The sequence below is a fragment of the Lathyrus oleraceus genome, chromosome 5 (assembly GCF_024323335.1).
Source record: "Lathyrus oleraceus cultivar Zhongwan6 chromosome 5, CAAS_Psat_ZW6_1.0, whole genome shotgun sequence".
Lineage (NCBI taxonomy): Eukaryota > Viridiplantae > Streptophyta > Magnoliopsida > Fabales > Fabaceae > Lathyrus > Lathyrus oleraceus.
In genome coordinates, this window is record NC_066583.1 from 596,195,287 (window position 1) to 596,216,787 (window position 21,501).

Here is a 21,501-nt window from a genome sequence, read left to right on the forward strand (position 1 = left end):
AACCTCTAGAGACTGAAGGGAACTCATCTGCAAAGAACCAATTCCCTCTCATATAAACCCTAAGAGTGCTTTGCAAACCCAACCGGGCAATTCAATTTCATTCGATCTCTCCAGTCAGGTTTGCCTTATTCCCATTACTTTATGCTTTTAATTTGAATGCTCTGAATGTATGAGGTATTATGGGTGAATTTGATACCCTTTTGATGCCTGTGTTTGACAAGAGGTTTAGGCCTCCTACCCTTGGTTGCTTTTTGTGAACTTTTTGTGAATTTTAATGGCATGATTCATGTGGTTACATTTTGATTTGGGGGCAACTCTTGATTACCCTATCTTGTTTCTCTAACCTATTTGTTGAGTTTTGTTTTGTGAGGGCTCATATGACTCTTGCAGGGATAGCTTGCTTAGTGTTCCACTTTATTTGTGGGATACCACCTGGAGGTTTATTCCGATTACCTGTACTGACTCACTTTCTTTGATGGTGCTAGCTTGAGAGATCTCTGGGTTTCGTATCTCTTTAATTGCTGTTACTTCGGATCTTTATCCGTATGGTAGATCTCTCGATCCCTTTACTTTTCCCGCATGTTACCGATTTCTTAGGTTTCGTATAACCTCTCGTGGCATGTCATTTAAGGTAGCGCGATTCCTTCATCTAGGACTGCCTTTTTGCATGAGCATCCCTAAACACCCCAAACTCATTGATTTTTCTTCTCCTAAGAACACGTTATCTCCTTCTACTACATGCGAGTAAGTCTCCAAAGGTCGAGCATCCGGTAGATTGCGTAGTAACGTCGTTCACCCTAAAACACAACCCTTACCCCAGAGGTGGTCGAACTACGTTTTGCTCTGATTTTCATCCCAGATGAGATACGTAGGCATAAGATGCGATGTCTTAGCGAGCACACTCCTCTTTAACCCCTAGGTAGCCGAGCTACGAAGACTCTGATTCTCAAATTCATATGAGATACGTATGCAGTGGATGCGACGTCCGTGCGAGTCATTTTCTTTTGACCCTTCTTTTGGTAAGTAGTACATTAGATAAACATACACGCTTTTCTCATCCCTTCAATCATGTTTGCACAAATAAATTTAAAAAAAAAAAACAACAACCTTTGCAACAAATGTGAAAATGGCTCCCTAGAAGTACCTAGGATGCTTTGGGTGCCTAACACCTTCCCATTGCATAACCAACCCCCTTACCCAGATCTCTGACATTTTTACTAGTTTTTGGATTCGACAAAACTTTTAGGTTTTTGTTCGCTTTCTAACCATTCCTTTGGATAAATAGAAGTGCGGTGGCGACTCGACTTATATGATTTACCTTGGATTTAGTCAATATCTCTAATGGTAACGAATACCCCGCTACACATAGGATGTCAAATTCCTTAACTCTTTCAAGTCTGGTTGTCTGAAACTGTACTTCTTCGTATTCCTTCTTTGTCTTTCCATGTCTGAAAATTTTGCAAATAAACCCCTTAAGTTCCTTGAAAATTTTCTTCATTATCGATGATATGGATGCAAATGGATGCATGAATGCATGAATGCAACAATCACACTCAAGGATCAAGCAAAGCACACCAAACAAAGGTCATAGGGTGGATCATATCGTCCTTAATATCAATCATCCATTTTGGTGGATTATGGTTTACACCTTATCAACACCCAAGTTCCATTGATATTAAGGATACATGAACGGATCAACCATGAATCAAGGGTTGTTGCGAGTCACGAGCATGGAGTCTCAGTTAAAGAACCACCCAAAGGGAACGTACTAGGGTTTAAACCTGTCAAACATGTTCTATAAGAGGTTCCCATAGTCATCATCCCATCTTTCGGATATTATCGGAGAAACGACTACTTGTATCCGAAAGATATTCTCAAGAGAGACTCTTATGAGTGTAGTATCGCGTAACAGTCGTATCAAATCTTACACTTGAACGACTTTCGCACTACATCCTAAGAAAAGGCCAAGACGGGCTTGGTAAACTAAGGTTCTTGGCTTCTAAGGTCTATATTGGAAAGAGTAATGTCTAACCACAACTTACTTGTGTGACATTATTGATCCCAACATGACCTCCACCAAGTGAATGGACTTGCAAGTCAACTTGCTAAGGAATAACTCCACACAAGTCAACAAGACTACGCCATTCTCCTATCCTAAGTGCACTCGAGTCCGGGTATAGAACTCATCTCACAAAGATCACCAAGCATACAAGGAATTAATATTCAAGCAATTCAATCATTACATACAATACAGTAATCCCAAATTGCACAAAAATGTCACAAGACAATATACACAACAATACAACAAATATGAAAAGTAGGCAAAACCCACTAGGCAAAGTTAATTCCCCAGCAGAGTCGCCTCTTTTCTGTAGCGGGGTATTCGTTACCATTAGAGATATTGACTAAATCCAAGGTAAATCATATAAGTCGAGTCGCCACCCACTTCTATTTATCCAAAGGAATGGTTAGAAAGCGAACAATAACCTAATAGTTTTAACAAAAACTAGTAAAAGAGAACAGAGATCTGGGTAAGGGGGTTGGTTATGTAATGGGAAGGTGTTAGGCACCCAAAACATCCTAGGTACTCCTAGGGAGCCCTTTTCACACTTGTTGTAAAGGTTGTTATTTTTGTGAAATTTTTGTTTGTGCAAACATGATTGAAGAGATGAGAAGAGAATGTACAAGTTATTTACATTTTGTGTTTGGATGGATAAACCCATTGCCTACGTACCATCTTAAAAAAGATTAGGATCAAAACCTCGTAGTTCGGGGTAAAAATCTCAAAAATGAGTTGGTGAATTGATTGTTCCAAAAGCCTTAAGGTCTTTTGTTATCCAAGGGAGAAAACTCAACCTAAAACCACAAATCCACCATGTGAGGATAGCTTCAACATGCTAGTGAGGGGTTAACCCTATAATAAGCATGGAAGACTCATTGTCCATCACTAAGGATAAAGGTGAGTATTATATCTACCTCAAGGATAACTCAAACCTAATAGCTAAAGGTTATGAAAAATTTGATTAAGGGAGTGGCCATTGGAACCACAAAAGACATTTGAATGGGTTATATTTACCAATTAGAAGTATATAAAAAATGGTCAAAGTTGTCTTAAAGATTCAATTCAACATGAGTGTTATGAAAAGAAAGTTTGAAAATCAAAAGCATAAGGCTTAGGTTTCTAATAGTTGAAAACAAAAATTAAATGTTTGCACAAAAGGTTTTGGCTTGGGTTAGAGTGGAGAGAAGAAGAACAAGGGATAAAGTCCTAAGTAAAGCAAAAAGATGAGGGATAAAGAAACAAAACCACAATGGAGTTCCTCTCTTGAGATCATATTGATGATCCAAGTAGCTCCAATCCTTTGGAATAAGCAATCACAAAGCATAAACAATCATCAAACAAGCCTCTTAAGAGATCCTCAATGTATCTTGTATCTTTCACTTTGGATGAACATAGCAATGGTCCTTCAATTTGAGCTCATAGAATCCCCTAGCACAAAAGCACATACATCAAAAGTTCCATGAAGTAAAACAAGAATGGATAAGAGTGAGTTTAGAGATTTGGTCCCTCTAATCAATCTTCATCATTAAGGTCCATTTACTCCAATTTTTGCATAAGGAAAGTCCTAGAATCTAAGTCCAATTCTTTGCATTTGGTTTACAACAATCAAAACAAACACAAGCATAATAGTATATACACAATTATGTGCTCAAGTGAGCAAGAGGAAAATGGCATTAACATAAACATGTGCTCAAGTGAGCAAAGGGAAAAAAGCAAATGGATAAAATGTGCAAGAATAGTAAATTGCATAAAAGTAAAGAGCAAAAAAGTAAATGTTAGTTGTTAATGGTTAGTGTTAGTAGTTAGTGTGCCATAAGGCAAATTTAGCGCTATGTTAAGCAATCGTAATTGGACTTATGTAGAAGTCACAACTATCTGAGGCCGGTCAATAATAATGTAGGCAACAACACAAGTTAGAAGTCTTGACTAGTGAACCAAGTTCCAACAACTTGACATGCCAAAAAGAAGAAGAGAATTGATTTTGTATTGGTTTAAGCCTTTTGCATGATTTAGGAAACAACCTATCCTTAATGCAAATCCATTCACTTGATCAATTGATCAAGATGAATTAGGTTTGGATCAAGGAAGATTAAGTCTCCCTAATCAATGCTAACTTATCAACCTTCAACTCATTGATCAAAAAGAAAAAAGAAGAAGAAGAAGAAGAAGAAGAAGGAGATGAATAAATGGAAACAAAAGAAGGCAAAATGATACAAATGCATTAAATGAAATACCATGTACCAATCATCATATGTTGACCAATATCATTGAAAGTCAAAGTCAAACAATCAAAAACAGAAGTGAGATGAAGATTGGAAGTCAAGAAATGAACAAAATATTTTTGGCATTTTTTAATATTAAAAATAAACTTGAATTAAAAATAAAAGAAAGGTCAAACTTCAAAATTACTTCAAATCAACCTTGAAAGGTCCAAGTAATTTATCCCAAGTTCAACAAGGCCAAACAAAGTTTGACAAAAAATTTCAGCATTTTTAAAAGTCAGAAACTATTTTTAATCAATTAAAAATGAATAAAAATAACCTAATTGAACTAAAATCTCAAATAAATCTCAAATCAATTAAAAAATTGATGAGAATATTTTTCATAGATCCATCATCATTCAAATAGGTTAGGAAAATATTTTTGTATTTTTTGAATATCAAAAACTATTTAAAATGAATTAAAAACAACCAAAAAAGAGAAAATTCATAAAAAATATCAAATGACAAAATAAAAAAAAAAAAAAAATCAGAAATAGAAACTAGAATTTATTTGGAGACTAATGCAATTGGTCCCATAATTTTTGGATTAAAAATGAAGTAGATATTGATTTTTGAAATAAAAGGGAATAAACAAAATAAAATCAGAAATTGAAATAATATGGAAAATCAGGGATCGTTGGATGTGTTTCATTAATTAACATGGCGCATCAAATGGTACAGAGGCGCGCGCTCACCATGAGTCCAGGTCAATGCGTAACACACAACATTAAAATAAGTCATAACAATCAAAGGCCAAGATCAAATCTGGAAAATGAATCCAAGGGTCCACAATGCATCTGCCAATGGGACGGCCACCGGAGCCACCTTCTTCTCCGGTGAGCTTGGATTTTCCGGCCAAAATTGCAGAGATCCAAAAGGCAACCAAAATGCACGATCCATACATCGTTAGAAAGCTGGGATGATGTACATCATCCCTGTACCACTCAATTCCACTCTAGATCTCTATATTGAGAGAAATCAGAGATGGAAGTTCTGTGGTGTTCATCATGAACTCAATGGATTTCAAAAATTAAATGCATAATCATGATGCCTCTATTGAGAGGACTTCAGCCAACACAAGATCCAAGCAAATAGGTCAATGGATGATGAGATTCGAAGAAAATACCAGTTGAAGAGTAAGCTTGATTTCTGGAAACTTGAGCTCGATTCCTTGCTTTCTTTTCCAAAACAGAAGATCAATGAGTTGAAGGATGAAGGTTTAGAAGCTTTAGATCCAAGGATTCAACCAGATGTAGTTGAATTTTGGATCTGAAAAATTTGAAAAAATATGAGATAGCTTCTTTGGTATTGGTTATGGTTTCAGTTGTGCAGCATTTCTGGCGCCATTAGGTTGAGGAAGAGTGAGGCTGAACAACTCTATATATAGCAATTGGCAAAGGCAATGCATGAAAATTTCATGTGCATGAATGAAGAGGGTCTCCATGCATGGGCCTGTACAGGCGCATGGAGGGCCCAAATCTAATTGATTTGGCAAGCTTAACATCAGCATATTGGTTTTGGACGTGCAGATATGATGTAATTGGGTTATGCATGAAGTTTGAGCCAAGTTTCCATAAATGCACCAAAATATTCCCTTCTTCGAAAATGCCATTTGCCAAATCCAAACATGATCATGTGAGTAATGGTTAGAAAGGTCTTGATGTAAGGAACAATTGTTATGTTGGACAAAAATCCATTTGAAGTGTGGAAATTTATGAAATTTGAGTTTAAAGTGCAAGGTGTATGACATGTCAAAGCAAGGTTTCTAAATTTGGCCAATTTTCAAGCCCCTCTGTTTTTATGATGCAAGCCTCAAATGGAAAAACCTCCAACATCAAAGTTGTATATATTTCCAAGAAAATCAAAATGGACTTAAATTTTGAATCATTTGGATTTTTTATGAGAGATTTATGGGCACTTGAAGTTGGACTTTTTTGCCTTTTAATGCCTTTGGTCAAAAAGGACCTATAATGTCTTGCGTTATCACATGTATTTCCTTTGAGATTTTGAAATTTTGTTCAACATAACATTTGACGTAGACATCTTAAGCTTTCCAATGAATTTGATCCCACCTAAAAATAATAAAACATGAATTAGTTGTGTCCTTGGGAAGTTGACCTAAGATTAGGGTTTCAATCAAAATGACCTATAATGTCTTGGAATGGATGATGACCTTCCATGCTTCAAATCAATTTTTTATGAACATGAAAGTTGTTCATATTATCCTTAAGAACATTTTTTCTTTTGGAATCATCTCCATTTGACCAACACATAAAAAGTTAGGTCTTAGTGTATTTCAAAATAGTCAGATGAATTGACTGATCAACTTCTCAAGTCCACAACTCATACCTTGATGAATTGATGATTGAGGATGCTCAAATAAGCTCAAAATGCATGAAATGATGAATTAAAGAAATTCCCTTGATTACATTTGACCATGGGCTGAGGTTGCTTCATGAGTAAGGCATTGTTGTACACAGATGAATTAGGGTTTCTTGAAGAACAAGACCTCAAACCCTTTAACTTGCTTGATCAAAATGATGAATTGAGATACTAGGGAGGCATATTTTATGGATGAGAGCTTTGGGAACCATTACCATGCTTGCTTTCATCTTCTCTTGGCCATGTCATTGCACAAAGGATCTCATAGGAGCTTTTGACCTTGTGATTGCTCAAGCTACAAACAAAAGATGTTAGTGACATATTTTTGTGCTTTTGGTTAGTAAACAAAATAAGAAGAGCAATGGTATACAATTCAAGCATGCTTGGTGATCTCAAACCACTCACAAGGAATCCCACCCAAAGGCAAGGGGAACCAAGATGCTTATGATCCTTGAGGCTTTGCAAATGCAAGGTTATGATGCCATGAGGGATCTTAGGGACAAAATTGGGGTCTTACAACCATCCACCTGCAAACTGAAATTCGATTCATCATCACTAACCGTACCACTATGATTCATCACGGAGCAGACGTCGTAGAAGCAAAAGGGAAGAGGATCGAACAACTAGCGTGAGGACCGACTACTCGAGCTTCGATCCGCCGTTGCCGTCACCGGTAAGATCCTTCATCTCATCGTGTCGTCGATTCATTAGTAGTGGTGCATTGCTAATTCGGAGCTCATTCCGGTTTTATTGGTTTGCTCGTTTCATTCCGTTGAGGAGTCCCGTAAGGGATTCGATTTCGTGGAGAGATTGATTTCTCGCATCGGTTAGGAGAGGTTGAAGCGGAGGATGACGTGATTTTGTTTCATCGTTTTGCGTCGCCGCCGCCGGTGGCGAAACCCGGCGCGACTAGGTTCTCCGTTGGAACCTCGTCCTGTTTGCTTCCTCTTGTTAGCCGCTGAGCGTGGAGAGTTGAGGAAGGTGACGACAGATTCATTCCTTCATGACAATCATCTTGGGCTTACTCCATCCAACTAAAGCCCAAGCATATGTTGGCTTCAGACACTCCCTTCTTAGCCGTGCACCCCATGCGTTTGGGCCTGGTATATCCAGTCATAAGGCCCATTCAGTTGTTGTTTTCTTGATTAGTCCAGTTCCCTGATTTTGTGTGATTACTAGTAGATCAATAGTTAATAATAGTAGTTAATGGTAATTAGGATTTTGTTTAGAATATTAATAATTGATAATCAGTTTAGAATTTAATTGATAATTTTGTTTCGACTTTAAGTGATGATTTGGTTTTAAGATTAATTAGGAAATTATTTGGTTAGAATATGATTGTCAATTTTAGAGATAGTTTTGATTGTTAATTTTAGATTTAATTTTGAAGATTGATTTAGAATGTCACTTTGCTAATCGTTTTAATTTTAGAATTAAGTTTGATTAATTTCCAGAAATACTTTGTTGATATTTTAGAATTTAATTGTGATAATACTTTAGATGTTGATTTTTGATATTATTTTAGAGATTGTTTTAATTGGTTAGAATTTCATCTTGATAATTGTTTTCTTGAATATTATTCTACCTTGATCTAACCCCTAACAATTAACATCTAATTCTTTAATTTCTGCATTCTAACCACTAACTTTTAAATTCCGTTTCTAACATTTAATTTCCGTCATTTACTTTATTCGCTTTTATTTCGCTTCATATTCCATATTGTATCATTCTCACTTCATCTTAAAATAAACTAAAAATGACAAAGACTTAAAAAGACAAAAAAATAAGAAAAATCTCTTAGCATATAATGGACATTGGATGATGGACTTAGAGACTCATTAGGACCCTTGCAAAGGACATTGGACAAATATGACCCGAACTTGGAAGGAGCATTCAAGATTCAAGACAAATTGTAATCTTTTATGTGCTTTCTAGTTTAGGACACAATTGAGCACACATGACTTTCTCTTAGGCTACCTGACAATGAGATCTTTTATTTCCGACACTCCCGTGTACTTTACATGTACCCCCTCCCCTTTCCGATGTATGCATTTAATCGCTTTTTTTTATTGTTTGATCGCTACTCCTTAGGCATTAGGATCATTCACCCATTCACAATCGATGATCAAACCCTTGATCCAACGTCAAGCGGTCTCTTTTTCAAATCAAAGACAATAAGAAAACCCTTGGTCCAACGTCAAGCGGTCTTTTCTTAAATCAAATTCAATAAGCAAACCCTTGATCCAACGTCAAGCGGTTCTTTTCTAAATCAAACTTGAAAATACAATAAATGGAGATTAGGATCGTACGTCACGAGCCTTAAGCGATAAAGAAGGGATGAGACTGGAGCTTTCCTACACTCATTTTGAATGCTTCGAACATAAGACGTTTGGCTTGGTAGTTTGAGGTATTCACCTTTATCCATAGTCTTTAGCGCAATCCGAAATCAATAACACTTTCTCAAAACTTAAAAACAATCCAACGCATTCAAACCTTTTTAAACCCTTCTTCAAGGTAATAAAATCAACAAAACAAACAAACAATTTTAAACCCACGAACTACGAAGGCTCTAATTTCTCACTTAAACAAGTGGGCATACGTAGGCACGAGGATCCATTCCTTGGCGAGCACACTAATTTAAAATCTACCTCCACTCCGCAAACACTTGGAAAACATACATTTCGATAAATAACATCCACATAAGCGCAAACATCCTATATGGTTTCCATGGAGTACCATGGATGTGAGGGGTGCTAATACCTTCCCCTTGCATAACCGACTTCCGAACCTGTTCATGGTTGCGACGACCATTCTTTGGGGTTTTCTCGATTTTTTCCCTTTCCTTTGGAATAAATAAAAATCGATGGTGACTCTGTATTTTTTGCGTAGCGACAACAGGGCAGCGTATGCACAACTGGTGGTGGCACAGACATGACCGGGCTAGATGTCGGCATGGAAGCAAAAGTAGGCGCGAAACCTTCAGGCACAAAATTGGGCGGCATTTCCCAAGGGAATCCGGCAGGCATGGTAAGCGCAAAGTGAGCAGCAGTAGCAGGAATGGTAGAGGTAGCAACCTCAGAAATAACAGTCCTCTAAGGAGGAGGAGTTGCAGGCGTTGGAGAAGACTAGCTCTGAGCAGCTAGCACCGACTCCATCATGGCAGTCAAATAGACGATCTCGTCCTTCAAATCTCAGTTCTCTTGCTCTATATGTTCCATGATTCTTGAGTGATTGGTACAGGTATTGTATCGATGAGTCAACTTGGCTGAAGCACAAAAGAAATACCAATAAGATATCTGGCGAAAGAGAAACCTGCTATGCAAATGATGCATGAAACTTGATGCTTGATTATTTTTATTTTCAAGGAACTTACTATATTATTTGTAAATATATATATGATAATAACAATTGCGAAAATTTGATTGACCATAAAAATCTCTTTTATTTATATAATTGGAAGGATTACACTGAGTACAATTTCAGAAACCAAAATACAAAATACAAGAGGAAAGGAGACTAGTCATCCTAAGGATCCCTAACAACAATATCAAAAGATCTGGCTGCAGACGCGTACTTCCTTCGGATGCGTCGAATCTTAGACTCAAAAGAAGTCTTCATCTGAGTCTTCTCAAGGACAAGCTGATCAAAAATCTTCTTCCAAGCAACGGAAGGCTGAGGCATACTAGATGAAGATGAAACCTCTGGTTCTCTCTGTCTCTTCGTTACTCGGTCTTCAAGAAGCTCAATAAGTGTATCTTTGTCCTTAGACTCAAGCTGCAACTCTTCATGCTTTCTGCTCAAAGCATGGAAACACTCTTCCCACATATCCTTCTCTTGCTTCATCTTGGCGAGTGCGTCTTACAACTCCTCTACATCTTGGTTAGGGAGAGTTGATGGCTCAGCCACAACCATATATATAAGTCTTTCACAAGCATAAGACATCTTCAACTCCAAAGCTCTCTTCTTCACCCAAGTAGTGTAAGCTTCCAAAGCTTTACAATTGCGTAGACCAAGCTAGGATCTTCCTTTCCTATGCACATTATGCCAAGCATGCATAATCTTCTACTTCAAATGTTGAGGATCTTTACCCTCTTGATAGAAAAGACCTCCTAACAAAGTGTTATTAGGTTTGTCTCTCAAGGGGAACCCAAGTTGACGATGATACAAAGAAGGGTTGTAGTTAATTCCTCCTTGTGTACCAATGAGAGGCACATTAGAGAATTCACCACTACAATCAATAATCTCCAAACTTCTTAATGAAGGATCATACCAAACTATATCATCATTAGTGAGAGACATAAGTCTCTGAGACCACCGTAGACATTGTTTGTTCTCCACAAAAGCAGGCGTCTGAGGCAAGTGTGAAATAAACCACTTGTACAGAAGAGAAACACAACACACAATCGTTCCACCACCTTTAGAATTCCTTAGGTGCAAAGAGAAGTACATATCTCCCAATAGAGTAGGCACATGATTCCCAATCAAGAAGATTCTAATGGCGTTAACATCAACGAAACCGTCAATGTTTAGGAACAAGTCTAAACCATAGATGAGCAACACAAAGATGGCTTCGAAAGAATTCACACTATCGGCTTGAGCAAAGGTAGTAGCTTCCTTGATGAGGAACTCAGAAGTCAATCCAAACAATCCTCCTTTCTTCACCCGATGAGCCTTTATCTCAGACTTCTTCAAGTGATGAGATTCAGCTATAATATGAGATCTCGGAATCTCTTCCAATCCACTAAAAGGCACTTTGCTAGAAACAGGTATTCCCAAGAGATGGTCATACTCCTCCAATGTAGGCACAAGCTGATAATCAGGAAATGTGAAGTAACGGTAGAGAGGGTCATAAAACTGAACCAACACACTCAAGAGTCCTTCAACCACATCGGTAGATAAGATAGACAGAAGCTTCCCATGACGTTGTTTGAAGTCCAATGAATCTAATACAAAAGATGATAGCTTCCTTAATCTTTCAAGTCGGGACATCTGAAACTGTACTTCTTAGTGTTCCTTCGTCCATAATCCATGGTCTGAAAAATATTTTCAAATAAGACCTCAGTTCCTTGAAATTTTCTGTGTGATGAATGTTATGATGCACATGAATGCATGAATGCAACAATCACAAATAAGGGATCACACACAAGGCAAACAAACAAAGGTCAAGGGATGAATCAAGTCATTGTCAAGATCAATCATCCATTTTGGTGGATTATGGTTTTCACCTTATCAACACCCAAGTTCCATTGATATTGACAAGATTCGATTGGATCAACCAAGAATCAAGGGTTTGTTGTGAGTCACGAGCATGTAGTCTGGGTAAGAACCATCCCAAAGGAGTGTACTAAGGATAAAAAACCTGTAGATCATGTTCTAAAAAGTTCCCAGAGTCTTAATTCCATCTATCGGATATTACAGGTTAGGATGACTGACTCATCAATCCATAATATTCTCCAGAGAAACTCGTCTGAGTGTAGTATCGGTAACAAATGTTATCAAGTCTACACTTGAACAGTCTCCGCACTACGTCCTAAATAGACCAAGATGGGTTAAATGTTCTACGGTTCTCAGCTTCTCGGACCCCAAATCAGAGATAGTAATGCCTAACCACAAATAACTTGTGTGACATTAATAACTCCGAAAGGGTCTCCACCGAGTAGATGGGTCTTAAGCCAACTTGTTAAAGACTACTCCACACAAGTCAAACATAACTATACCATCCTCATATCTTAAGTGCACTCAGGTTCAGGTTAGAACTTATCTCACCACTCAGAGATCACCAAGCACAACAAGCAGATTATATCATAGAAACAAATATACAAACATCAAATATATAATTATATACACATAAAAAGTAGGCTAAACCCACTGGAGACTAGTCCCCAACAGAGTCGCCACTTAATTTATGTAGCGGTAAATTCATGACCATCGATCTATGGATAAACTAGACGTCAACAAAACCAGAGTCACCACCGCGCTTTTATTATTTCCAAGGGAAAAAGGAAAAGTACGAAAAACCCCAAAAGATAAGAAGTTTTCAAATCAAAACTAATAAAATGCCAGAGATTACAGGTAAGGGGGTTGGTTACACAGAGGGAAGGTGTTAGCATCAAAAGTGTCCTAGGTACTCCTAGGGAGCCCTTTTTGTATGCATATGTGTTTTTGTACAAATGATGATTTGCAATAAATAGAATGGGGGGATGAGAAAAGAATTCATTAATTATATTTTTATGTTTGACAAGACCTTCGGACTTGTGCCTACGTACCAACATAAAAATGAGGGATCAAAACCTCGTAGTTCATGGTATCAATTTCAAAGTGAGTTGATTACTTTTAATAAAAATTTAAGTTTAAAAAAATAAAAAGGGCCTAAAGAGTTTTGGATGAGTGTTAGTTCTTTTTGGCTTTTGAAATTTTAAGTCAAGTATTATTAAGTTTGTTTACAAGTTTGGTTAAGAAAAAGAGTTTGAAAATGCAATGGCACAAGGCCAAAGTTTCTAATTTGCAATATGGTAAAAATTTTGAAAATCACAAGCAAAGAAGATTTTTAAAAGGAGGGAGATATTTTGAAATTAAAGAAATGGGGAGGAGATGAAGAGACTAATCCTAAGCACAAATTTAAAAGTTGAGAGTTGAAAAGATCTGACCAATGGGGAGCAATCCAATAGACAAGAATGTCATATAGAAACCCAAATTTTCCTTGGACTTTAGAATCAAGCAATATCAATACACAAATAGCAAGGTGAAGAGCAAGGCATCAAATAAAGATAGCCACATCCAAGCTTAACAACTTCATGATCTTCTTCAAAACTCCCATGTATCAGTTGACTTCAAAGATGGCATTAGACACAGGTTCAAAATAACAGCTTCAATATGATCATGTCGCAGATGAACTCAAATAGATCTTCAATATTATATCAAATGAAGGTTAACTTCACAAGCACTTGGTTTTCATGAAAGTTGGCATTGGCCAAGTCCTTTGCATAGGGAGTGTTGCCTAGTTCTAAGGCCAATGTCTCAGATCAAATCCAATAGTCCACACAAAATGTTTTTAGGGTTTTTGTTCTTATTATGTAAATTAAGGTCTCAAGACCACAAAAACAAACAAGTAAGTATATCCAAACACAATATACTCACAAAGTATGGCTCGAGTAAGCAAAGTGAAAATGGCATTGAAGTAAACAAATTGAATGGTATGAATAATGGAAAATGAATAAATCTTGAAATTAAAATGCATAAGAGTAAATGGCTTGAAATTAAATGTCAGTTGTTAGTGGGTTAGAAGTTAGTATTGCTTTTGCTTTTGTATTGTTTAAGTCATTCTTTGGAGAACACCCAACCCACTATTCACAAGCGTGGATCCTTGAACCAAGACATCTTCCAAAGGAAGGAAAAAGACCAAGTTTCCACACAATACCATGAAAGAGGGGAGACTTACAATTTCACTTACTAGAATGCTATGCCTTTTGTGTCACAAATTTAGCGCTATGTTAAGCAATCATAATTGGACTTATGTAGAAGTCTTAACTATTTAAGGTCGGGCAATAGAGATTTTAGTGTTAATCCATGTTAGAGACATGGTATTAGGAACCACGCTCCGAAAACATACCACACTTAGAAAAAAATATATGCAAAAAGAGTGGACCTAATCTCATCCATACTCATGTTGATTTTGCAATCAACTAGCCTTAGGATATAAAGATATCATAGGTCCATGACATGAATGAATAAAGAAGGGGAATGAGATGAAGAGGGAGGGGGAATGGAATCAACACAAATTGGTCAAAGGAGGAATTTTACCAAATTAAGATCATTCATTCATTTTGGGAGATGAAATGTACATTTCATCAATCCCCTAAATCCAATGATCTTAACTTAACAAATTCAAATCAACCTTGACCAAGGCCCAACAACACAAGTCAAACTCAACAAGTAAATAATAGAAGCTCAACATAATTTATTTGGCATTTAAATAATAAAAACAAATAAAATATGCATTAAATTAAATCACGGTTTATCAAATTCCTAAAACCTCATCAAAACACCAAAGAAATGCCCATGAGATGTATCATAGGTCAAACAAGGACAAATGACCTTGGAGAAAAAATTTCATCATTTTTGGAAACATAAAACTATTTCTAAACAATTAAAAATATTCACAAAACCAATTAAATCATGAAAAATATTAATAATGATCCAAAAAATAATTTTAATTCAGAAAATGAAAGAAGAATTTTTTTTTTTTTTTGGTGAAACTCTCATTTTTTGGATCAATATTCAAATTAATATGAATTAATGAAAATAACAAAAATAAAATGAAAATCAAATAATCAGAAAAAACGTGGACCACTTGATCTCCCTCATTAATTGAGGTGGCAGATCAAGTGGCCACGAACGCGCAATCCACGATGGACTCTAGTCAACGCGCCACAAACCTGGTAATCCAAACCAACGCTCGTGATTAAAACATTTTAAACAGATCTTGTGGCTCTAAACCTTGCCAACTCACCATCGGAGCTACAACTTCGGTCTCCTTCTCAGGCGAGCCTCGTCGGACTGGTTCAGTCATAACCATCACCAAAATTAAAAAGAATGACATGATTTTAAAGTAAAAATGGCACTGATCTCGAATATGGCCTCAATTCATCCTAACTCCAAGTATATTGATAGATAAAAGGAGTTGAAATTTGAGGTGCATGATCTGAGTTGCTTCGATTTGACCTCAAAGCAACTCAATCTTGTTGCCTACATTGGTAGGACTTCAGACAACTAAGGATCCAACAGAATTATGGAGAATTGAGTGAGAATCGAAAAGATAAAATTTTCTGAAAAAATACCTTCAATGCAGGTATGAATTCACCTATTATTACTTTGGCTCGTGCTTGATCTTGCTCAGGATGTTTGCACAAGTAGATTAGAATCAACAAAAGGTCTTGGATCCCTAGAGATTTGAATCTCAAAACAGTGAGATTAAAATCAATTTCCAATGGCAATTCTCAATTTTATCCTCTCGAATGGAAGGGTTTGGTATTTAGGATCAAATCTGGCGCGAAGGGGTCCTTATTTCTGATGCATATGGTCTCTATTTATAGCTGAATAATGATATTTGCACCCTTGAAGTGAACTTCCAAATTTGGCAATGAGTGATGCATGGGTGCATGGGCGTGTACAGGCCCATGAAATTATGTCATTTGGTCCACAATTGAATACAAACAAATCTGAAATCATATTGGAATGCTAGGCAATGGTGCATAGAAGTTTCAAGTTCAATCTTGCCAAATGATGATGCAATGTTCAAGCCATGTGCAGCCCATTTAAATCTTGTCCAAAATGGATGAAATTGAACTTTTTGGAAAGGTTAGATCAATAGGAACAACTTTCATGTTGAACACTTTTTCATTTGAAGCTTATATCATGGTGAATTTTAAGGTGGAAGTTTGCAAATTTAAACATATCAGAAATTTTTCTAAGTGTCAAGCCATATGTTCACTTATTCCACCTTGGCTAACTTTTTATGTGAGCTTCAAATGAGAAAAGTTCCTTCATCAAAGTTGTAGCTCTCTCAAATTAATTCAAAATGGTCATAAATTTGACCTCATTTGGATTTAATATGAAGGCGTTATACATTTTTGAAGTTGAGGAAAATCACATGTTCAATGGTATTGGTCCAAAATGACCTATAATGTATCCTCATATCACATGCTCATAAAAGTTGAATTAGATCTTCCTCCAAACATAAACTTTGAATTATAAATCTTGAATTTGATTGTGCAACATGGAAATCTTTCATCTCATAAAAATTGAGCAAGTTATGGCCTTGGGAATTTGACCTCTAAACTAGGGTTTAAACAAAATGACCTATAATCTTTCACCATAAAAAATGACTTTACAAGCAAAAATAGTTTTTGACCTCAACATGAAAGTTGTTTTTAATGTTATTTAGAGTAACTTTTCTATTGGAATAATTTTCATATGATAAAAATTGTAGAAGATAGGGTCTAGGGAACCCTAGTTTTGATCAGATGAATTCCTCTGGTCAACCACCATCAACCAATTTGCTAGCTTGCAATTCTCTTGACTTTTGGGAATCATGGGAGATCATATATTCATAATATGATGAAATTTTAAGTATCCCTTGAAATATTTGATCAATTGTTGAAGAAGCTTGGTGAAGAAGTTACACAAGACACCCAAATGAACTAGGGTTTCCACTGCAAACCAATTCCAAACTCTTGATGAATTCTTGATGAATTCTTGATCAAAATATAATGTGCAGCTCATGGGGATCCATATATGATGTCTAAATCCATTATAAACCAATTCTTGATTGAACTCTTAACAATTAGGGTCTTAAACCCTAGATATAAGCTTGATAGATCAAAGGTAAGCATGTGCCCTACCTACAAAAGAGTTAGATAAATGCAAAGACATACTTTTGGTATTTTTTTTAGTAAAGATGATAAGATACAAAGTATGATACAATCAAATGGTGCTTGGTGATCTCTCCCAATGCAAACCCAATGAGTGAGGGGTAAGGAGGATGCCAAGGTGTGATCCCAATGCTAATGCATATGATGAGATAACATGAGGGATCTTAGGATCAAAATTGGGGTCTTACAACATGCATCATGAACCCCTAGTAATGAAGACTTGGTCCTAGTGCACCTGGTTGGCTTGACTGTTCAACTTGTGTTTGTTTGAAACCCTAACACATGGGAATATGGTGCTTAACTATCATATCATAAATCATCCACCATCAAATCTATGTACCTATGTTATTGATATTTCATCTAATTCAAACATTTCCTAGGCTATTGATTTGGGTGTCTTGTTGCTTTCAAATGCATGGCCTCATGGTCCTTGATTCATGTTTTATAAGGGCATTATAGGCTTTTGATTTATGATTCATCCATGTGTTTTGGTTTATTCCATTCATTTGATTCACAAGTTTGCCTTGGGATTTGCTTGCTATTAGTAAAGATCATCTTGTGACATGGCATGATCATTGTTGCAGGATAGCAAATGTTAATCCAAGGCATATGGTTGGTCAATTCACATTGTCCACTCATTTTGACAATTGCATTCCATTTTTAGATTAACCATAAGACTTGGTTATTTGATTTACATATTTTTCACCTAAGTTGACTTTTGGTCAACCAGTTGACCAAAGTCAACAAATCAAAAAAATCATTTCTAAGCTTAAATCGTGGTATCCCTTTCACACATATCTCATAAAAGTATTTCATACATTTTTGAACATTTGCATAAAACTTTGCATTCACCATTTTTTAAAATTAAAGTACACTTTTGATTCATTACATGCTTCATTACATGATTGAATTTTACACTAATACATGAGCATTGACTATTAGACTATTACACATAACATTGCATGGTAAATTATACTAACACATGGAATCCTACTAGTTACATGACTTGGTGTTTGGATTGAGTTTCAAAATGAAAAAACTTTGGTCATCCTTCATGATTCAATGAGGCATCTATTCTTAAATGAAGTCAAATTCCAACCTTTCCTACATCACATCAAGCAAAAAATTAGCATTGACAACATAAACATGGCAAGGATTCATCACATACCAAGATTAACCGTACACGTAACCTATACATTCCATTTCCACACCTAAAAATCTATACAAACAATCTCAAGATTTCCAAGACAATGACATGCTGCAGGTTAGAACATGGACATCCCATACTACCATCACCATTTGAACCTCAACCTGGCATAGGCATATGGACTTGACCTTCAATTCGCCAACATCATTGCAGAGCATGAGCAATTTGCAATAACCTACATCATGACTAAGCCTACAACCTGCTACAATGAAACCAAGTGCAACTAGCTTGCAAACCATGAACAAAACCCTGCTACGAGACCTGCATCAAGTAAAGAAAACTTGCAGCAGTCCAAATAACATATCCATCAAAGTAAAACAGGGGAAGTTCCTGCATAAAAAACATAGAAAAATGAAGAGCATATACTGCATCATAATGCATAAAAAACAATCCAAATATAACGGCCTATCTAAATAACCTAACATAATTTACCATAATTTACAACTAGCATATCACAAATTGAACCCTAACCAAATTTATAACAAACTCTAACCACCTAACTGAATTTCACTGGAATTTGGGATGCATTTCAGTTGCAATTCATAACAGAAATCAAAGTCTATAAATCACTCATCTCCATCCACTCAAGCACACATACACATTCACTCTGAAAATTCCAGATTTTTGATCTCTCTCCGATCTCAATTCTCTCCCTCACTCAGATTTCATTTTCCAAAACTCCATTGAAGCTACACATTAAAGCTTCCATAAGAGTGAGCTGAACCACTCTTTTCGTCCCTCACAAGACCAATTTCGATTCTCACAAAAAGGTAGAAGAAGAAGTGAAGTATTAAAGAAGACTCAAGATCGTGAATTACCTGGTTCAAGTGATTTTCCCTTGCTGTGTCATCTTCTCAGATCCAACACTTTGTCAGAGGGATTCTCAGCTTCATAGGTATGTTCATCTTCACCATTTCATTTCAATTAGGTTACCATGTTGTAGCTTGAATCAAGGCGGATCAAATCCCTAACATGTAGGGCTCTGAATCTTCTTCTTCGCCATGTAATTTGTGGGTGAACTTTTAGGTTTCTTGAGGTGTATGATTCGGTTAAGGCTTTAGATGTGAAATCTTGAGAAAGTAGTGATAAATTCATGGTCAGGAGAACGAGACAAGGACAGTGGTATGTGTCAGACCCTAATTTTTACCCCTAGGATCCCACATACCATTAGTATCCTTGCACACAAACAAGGTCACCTCTTAGTCCCCCTCCCTTTCATTTTTGAATTATGCTTTTGCAGGATCATAATACACCTATTTGTTAATGTTTTATCTTTGTGCTTATATTTTCATTGCTTTACCACTAATAAAATAGAAAAATAAGTTTTCTTTAAAGTACCACTAATAAAATAGAAAAATATGTTTTCTTTAAAGTTTATTGTGCAAGGTAGGGCTTGTCATAAAGAGTATCAAGCATGATTCCTCAGCTAGGTTTTCTTTGATTCCTCAGTGTAGCGGTAAATTCATGATCATCAAGCTATGGATAAGCTAGACATCAAATAACAAGAGTCGCCACCGCGCTTTTATTGTTTCCAAGGGAAAAGGGAAAAAGTACAAACAAAACCCAAAAGTAAGAAGTTTTCAAATCAGAACTAATAAAATGTCAGAGATTACCGGTAAAAGGGTTGGTTATACAGAGGGAAGGTGTTAGCACCCAAAGTGTCCTAGGTACTCCTAGGGAGCCCTTTTTGTGTGCATATGTATTTGGTACAAAAATGATGTTTAGAAACAAATAACATGGGGGGATGAGAAAAGAATTCATTAATTATATTTTTGTGTTTGACAAGACCTTCAGACTTGTGCCTACGTACCAACATAAAAATGAGGGATCAAAACATCGTAGTTCGTGATACGAATTTCAAAGTGGATGCATTGCTTTTAATAAAAATTAAGTTTGAAAGGCACAAAGGTCTGAAAATGGTTTGAATGAGTTAGTTCTTTTTGGCTTTTTTTTTGAAAGTTTAAGTCAAGTATAGTTAAGTTTATTTACAAATTTGATTTAAGAAAAGAAGTTTGAAAATGCAATGGCTTAAGGCCAAAGTTTCTATCTTTTTGCAAAGTGGTCAAAGTTTAGAACAAAACAAGTTCAAACAAAGAAAAATTTAAAAGGAGGGAGAGATTTTGAAATTAAAGAAACGGGGAGGAGATGAAGAGACTAATCCTATGCACAAAATTAAAAGTTAAGGGTTGAAAAGATCTGACCAATGGGTAGCAATCCAATAGAAAAGAATGTCACTAGAAACCCAAATTCCCTTGGACATTTAGAATCATGGCAGTACACAAATGCACAATTATATTCTCTTGAAGAGAAAGGGATCAAATAAAGATAGCCACATCCAAGCTTTAGCGACTCCATGATCTTCTTCAAATTAGCCCATGTAACAGATGAATTCCATAAGTCACATGTTCAAAATAACAGCTTCACAATGATCATGTTGTAGATGAACTCAAAGGGATCTTGAATGATGTATCAGATGAGGTTTCAAATTTCAATCACTTGGTTTCACAAAAGTTGGCATTGGCCAAGTCCTTTAGCATAGGAATGGTGCCTAAGTTCTAAGTCCATTTGTCCAAGATCAAGTCAACAGTCCACACAATTTTTTTAGGGTTTTTGTTGTTATTATTTACATTAATGGTCAAAGACCACACAAACAAGCAAAATATACACAAACAAGATATATCACACAATATGGTCCAAATGGACAAAGTGAAAATTGCATTAACATAAACAATTAGAATGTATGAATAATGGCAAATGTATAAAGACTAAAATTAAATGACATTAAAGTAAATGACTTGAAATTAAAAGTTAGTTGTGAATGAGTTAGAAGTTAGTGTTGTTTTGATTTTGCTTTTGCTTTTCATTTTTTAAGTCATTCTTTGGAGAACACTCAACCCACTTATCACAAGCATGGATCCTTGAGCCAAGACATCTTCTAATGGAAGGAAAAAAGGCCAAGTTTCCACACAATACCATGAAAGAGGGGAGACTTACAATCTCACTAACTAGAATGCTATGCCTTTTTATGTCACAAATTTAGCGTTATGTCAAGCAATCGTAATTGGACTTATGTAGAAGTCACAACTATTTGAGATCGGACAATAGAATTCTGGTGTTAATGCATGTTAGAGACATAATATAATGGACTATGCTCATGAA